Source organism: Moschus berezovskii, chromosome 24, assembly GCF_049115385.1.
Source record: "Moschus berezovskii isolate FMDL1 chromosome 24, NW_MosBer_1.0, whole genome shotgun sequence".
In the NCBI taxonomy this organism is placed as follows: domain Eukaryota; kingdom Metazoa; phylum Chordata; class Mammalia; order Artiodactyla; family Moschidae; genus Moschus; species Moschus berezovskii.
Genome location: NC_142483.1, coordinates 46296136 through 46302178, shown reverse-complemented (window position 1 = coordinate 46302178; position 6043 = coordinate 46296136). Strand labels below are relative to the sequence as shown.

Genomic DNA, 6043 nt, shown 5'->3' with positions numbered 1-6043 from the left:
GAAAAGACTCTGATGCTGGGAAGGATTGGGGGAGGGAGGAGAAGGGGATGACCGAGAATGAGATGGCTGGATGGCATCACCGACTCGATGGACATGAGTTTGAGTGTACTCCGGGAGTTGGTGATGGACAGGGAGGCCTGGCGTGCTGTGATTCATGGGGTCGCAGAGAGTCGGACACAACTGAGCAACTGAACTGAATTGAACTGAATCCCTTCTTGCCAGTAACTTATTAAGTGAGTCATTAAGGATGACTGAATTTGTGAACCAAAATTAGCATGTGCCCAGAATACTTTTATTCAGCATTCTTCTCCAAATCCTGTCATGCATGCAATGTGTGGCAACTTGCAAAGCTCCTACTGGGCCTGCAGAACTGTTGACAACCAAATGTCCCCACTTGGGAGGAAGGGAGGGAGGTTTCCTCTCTGATCAGTTTGCTGCTACTGCTTTATCTGCGTGGTTGGTGTTTAGATGGCCTGATCTTTGTGATGTTTTATTATTCTGTATTCACCACTGGAGAAGGGAATGGCAAACCACATCAGTATACTTGCCTTGAGAACCCCATGAACAGTATCAAAGGGCAAAATGATAGGATACTGAATGAGGAATTCCCCAGGTCGGTAGGTGCCCAGTATGATACTGGAGATCAGTGGAGAAATAACTCTAGAAGGAATGAAGGGATGGAGCCAAAGCAAAACCAGTACCCAGTTGTGGATGTGACCGGTGATAGAAGCAAGGTCTGGTGCTGTAAAGAGCAGTACTGCATAGGAACCTGGAATGTTAGGTCCATGAATCAAGGCAAATTGGAAGTGGTCAAACAGGAGATGGCAAGAGTGAACGTAGACATTCTAGGAATCAGTGAACTAAAATGGACTGGAATGGGTGAATTTAACTCAGTTGACCATTATATCTACTACTGTGGGCTGGAATCCCTTAGAAGAAATGGAGTAGCCATCATGGTCAACAAAAGAGTCCGAAATGCAGTACTTGGATGCAATCTTAAAAATGACAGAATGATTTCTGTTCGTTTCCAAGGCAAACCATTCAATATTACAGTAGTCCAAGCCTATGCCCCAACCAGTAACGCTGAAGAAGCTGAAGTTGAACGGTTCTATGAAGACCTACAAGACCTTTAAGAACTAACACCCAAAAAAGATGTCCTTTTCGTTATAGGGGACTGGAATGCAAAAATAGGAAGTCAAGAAACACCTGGAGTAACAGGCAAATTTGGCCTTGGAGCCCGGAATGAAGCAGGGCAAAGGCTAATAGAGTTTTGTCAAGAGAACGCACTGGTCATAGCACACACCCTCTTCCAACAACACAAGAGAAGACTCTACACATGGACATCACCAGATGGTCAACACCGAAATCAGATTGATTATATTCTTTGCAGCCAAAGATGGAGAAGCTCTATACAGTTAGCAAAAACAAGACCAGGAGCTGACTGTGGCTCAGATCATGAACTCCTTATTGCCAAACTCAGACTTAAATTGAAGGAAGTAGGGAAAACCACTAGACCATTCAGATATGACCTAAATCAAATCCCTTATGATTATACAGTGGAAGTGAGAAATAGATTTAAGGGACTAGATCTGATAGAGTGCCTGATGAACTCTGGACGGAGGTTTGTGACATTGTACAGGAGACAGGGACCAAGACCATCCCCATGGAAAAGAAATGCAAAAAAGCAAAATAGCTGTCTGAGGAGGCCTTGCAAATAGCTGTGAAAAGAAGAGAAGCGAAAAACAAAGGAGAAAAGGAAAGATACAAGCATCTGAATGCAGAGTTCCAAAGAATAGCAAGGAGAGATAAGAAAGCCTTCCTCAGCGATCAATGCAAAGAAATAGAGGAAAACAACAGAATAGGAAAAAACAAGAGATCTCTTCAAGAAAATTAGAGATTCCAAGGGAACATTTCATGCAAAGATGGGCTCGATAAAGGACAGAAATGGTATGGACCTAACAGAAGCAGAAGATATTAAGAAGAGATGACAAGAATACACAGAAGAACTGTACAAAAAAGATCTTCACGACGAAGATAATCACGATGGCGTGATCACTCACCTGGAACCAGACATCTTGGAATGTGAAGTCAAGTAGTCCTTAGAAAGCATCACTACGAACAAAGCTAGTGGAAGTGATGGAATTCCAATTGAGCTATTTCAAATCCTGAAAGATGATGCTGTGAAAGTGCTGCATTCAATATGCCAGCAAATTTGGAAAACTCAGCAGTGGCCACAGGACTGGAAAAGGTCAGTCTTCATTCCAGTCCCAAAGAAAGGCAATGCCAAAGAATGCTCAAACTACCGCACAATTGCACTCATCTCACACGCTAGTAAAGTCATGCTCCAAATTCTCCAAGCCAGGCTTCAGCAATATGTGAACCGTGAACTTCCAGATGTTCAAGCAGGTTTTAGAAAAGGCAGAGGCACCAGAGATCAAATCGCCATCATCCGCTGTATCATGGAGAAAGCAAGAGAGTTTCAGAAAAACATCTTATTTCTGCTTTATTGACTATGCTAAAGCCTTTGACTGTGTGGATCACAATAAACTATGGAAAATTCTGAAAGAGATGGGAATACCAGACCACCTGACCTGCCTCTTGAGAAACCTGTATACAGGTCAAGAAGCAACAGTCAGAACTGGCCATGGAACAACAGACTGGTTCCAAATAGGAAAAGGAGTACGTCAAGGTTGTATGTTGTCACCTTGCCTATTTAACTTACATGCAGAGTACTTCATGAGGAACACTGGGCTGGAAGAAGCACAAGCTAGAATCAAGATTTCTGGGGGAGAAATATCAATAACCTCAGATATGCAGATGACACCCCCCTTATGGCAGAAAGTGAAGAGGAACTCAAAAGCCTCCTGATGAAAGAGGAGAGTGAAAAGGTTGGCTTGAAGCTCAACATTCAGAAAACTAAGATCATGGCATCTGGTCCCATCACTTCATGGGAAATCGATGGGAAAACAGTGGAAACAGTGTCAGACCTTATTTTTTTTGGGTTCCAGAATCACTGTGGATGCTGATTCTGCCATGAAGTTAAAAGATGCTTGCTCCTTGGAAGGATAGTTATGACCAACCTAGAGAGTATATTAAAAAGCAGAGACATTACTTTGCCAACAAAGGTCCGTCTAGTCAAGGCTATGGTTTTTCCCGTGGTCATGTATGGATGTGAGAGTTGAACTGTGAAGAAGGCTGATCGCCGAAGAATTGATGCTTTTGAACTGTGGTGTTGGAGAAGACTCTTGAGAGTCCCTTGGACTGCAAGGAGATCCAACCAGTCCATTCTAGAGGAGATCAATCCTGGATGTTCATTGGAAGGACTGATGCTAAAGCTGAAACTGCAATACTTTGGCCACCTCATGCGACGAGTTGACTCACTGGAGAAGACTCTGATGCTGGGAGGGATTGGGGACGGGAGGAGAAGGGGATGACAGAGAATGAGATGGCTGGATGGCATCACCGACTCGATGGACATGAGTTTGAGTGAACTCCGGGAGTTGGTGATGGACAGGGAGCCCTGGCGTGTTCTGATTCATGGGGTTGCAAAGAGTCTGACACGACTGAGTGACTGAACTGAACTGAACTGAACTGTCATCCATTGGGCTTACCTGTGCTTATTTCTGGAAGGGTGTGGGTTGTGGGGGGTTGGGTGTTCTGTCCAGCTTTGACTTGCTTCACTTCCAGACTGAGCCATGTGTCTTTCTGACCTGTGGTCTGAGATCCCAGCCTGAGCCCACTCAGAACACCCCACATTGGGCCATAAGAAGCCCAAAAGTGCAAGGGAGTCAGTACTCCATAGGCGGTATCACTGGTTGCCTTGTTTCAAAGGTACATAAACTGTGGTTGAGCGAAGTGAAGGGAGCCCTTCGTGACAGCTGGTGGGGGGCAGAGATAGATGAGCGATTCTGTCCTGAGGCCTTCCATGGTACCCGGTGGAGAGGTCTGCCCACAGGAGGCCCTCGAAAAGGATGTTATCCGTGAGTAAATAAACGCCAGCGTCGAAAGAGTAGAGACCATAACATCACACCATGAATAATAGAGTTTCTGAAAATAGGTTTTGCTTTGTATGCCTGATTTTAATGTTTTAAAGTTGAAGTATAGTTGATTTACAATATGATGTTGGTATACAGCAAAGTAATTCAGTCTTACATGTATGTATGTACACACATTCTTTTTCAGCTTCTTTTCCATTATAGGTTGTTACAAGATATTGTCTATAATTCCCTGTGCTATACAATAGGTCCTTATTTGTCTGTTTTATATATAGCAGTGTTTCCTGCTAATCCCATACCCCTAATTTATCCCCTCCCCTTTCCCCTTTGGTAACCATAAGTGTGTTTTTTGTGTAGCTATGTTCTTTTCTGTGGCTGATTTTAAAATCCCAAAATGCCATTTGAGAAAATAAATAACTGTGAAGGAAGACAGTCCTTCACCCTACAGCAATACACTTCTGCAAAAGTGGTCCGACACCAAGCGTACTGTCCCTTAGCTCTGCCTTCGACATAGTGAATCCCGGTGTCCGTGTGCATAGATGCATGTGGGAACAGGTGCGTGTGCTCCATATTTTTTCAGATAAAAATAGCTCATGAGCTTGGAAGAACAATCTGCTTTAAATCTGGGAATTTGAAAAAACACATGTAACCAAGAATAGAGTCTCAGTTTTGAAGATAATTGGCATTTCCCCCCAACCACAAATATTTTATTTTTTTCAATGTAAAACATTTAATTTAAAAATGTTGACACTACAATATATAAAATAGCTATTATAAATGCACATAGTGTATTCTATAGCTGCCAGGTTTACTTTCTTTTATTTTTTAAGGAAACTGTAAGTTACACTGTGGTTAAGACTTGTATCTTCACCCTTGAAAAAGCCCACATTCTATCACAGTGATGTATGGTCAGACTTAACAGCCCCAATTGTTAAACACTTGGATCAAGTCATAACCAGTTTTATTGCAAAAGGACCCTGTACACATTTATCAATTCTAGTACCTTAATAACTACCCAACAAGTCATGCATGCATCATGAGAAGCAAGAAATAACACCCATCCCTTCTGCACATTAGCAACTTGTCACTCCTGAGCAACAGTGCTCACATCACTGAGGTCTGTGAACAGTCACTTTTCGCATTCATCCTGAGTGAAAGATGGAATGACTTAAGTACAAATGCAACATATTATAAACAATTTCTTACAGAAAAACTCACAAATTAAACCGAAGTATCTTACAAAATTTACTACAAAACACCATAAAAACTGCCTTTACTTAAGCTCTCTCTCCCCGTATCCGGCGAGCCACCTGGATGTCTTTGGGCATGATGGTGACTCTCTTAGCGTGGATGGCACACAGATTAGTATCTTCAAACAAACCCACCAGGTACGCTTCACTAGCCTCCTGCAGGGCGCCGCACTCTGGAACCTCAAGTCGGTTTGGAAATCCTGGGCGATCTCCCTCACCAACCTCTGGAAAGGCAGTTTCCGGATCAGAAGCTCGGTGGATTTCTGGTAAGGACGGATTTCTCGAAGCGCAACAGTCCCGGGCCTGTAGCGATGAGGTTTTTTCACCCCACCGGTAGAGGGGGCGCTTTTCCTGGCCGCTTTGGTGGCCCGCTGCTTGCGGGGTGCTTTCCCACGCGTTGACTTACGAGCAGTTTGCTTGGTTCGGGCCATTTTCCTTTACCTAGTGCTGAAGTTTTAGACCGCTTCTCCGACCGCCGCGCCGCCGCTGCTGCCCAAAGAGCCGCAGTAGCTGAAACATGGGGAGAACTCCTTCCAACGAACGACCAAACCGCTCTGCGCACAAATATTTTAAATATCAACGTAAGTGAGGTAACTTGCAGAAGCCATGCCTCAGGTCCCTGTTCTGTGATCTTGGGAATCCTTTTTCTCTCTTCTCCCCCTTTCCAATGTCTCCTGGGACTTCCTGGGAGCCATGAATGAATCTGTCGGATTGCCAAGTTTTAAAAAAATAAGCTACTTGGTTGTCAGGTTAAGCTATACAAAAGGTATCGTGTGTGTTTGTATGTGTGTGGGTAAA

General features: G+C 43.8%; 1 pseudogene; it reads right to left on the bottom strand.

Moving 5' to 3' along the window:
* Positions 1 to 5272: 5272 nt before the first annotated feature.
* Positions 5273 to 5716, bottom strand: LOC129548089 (histone H3.3A-like; annotated as a pseudogene).
* Between the last annotated feature and the right edge of the window lie 327 nt (positions 5717 to 6043).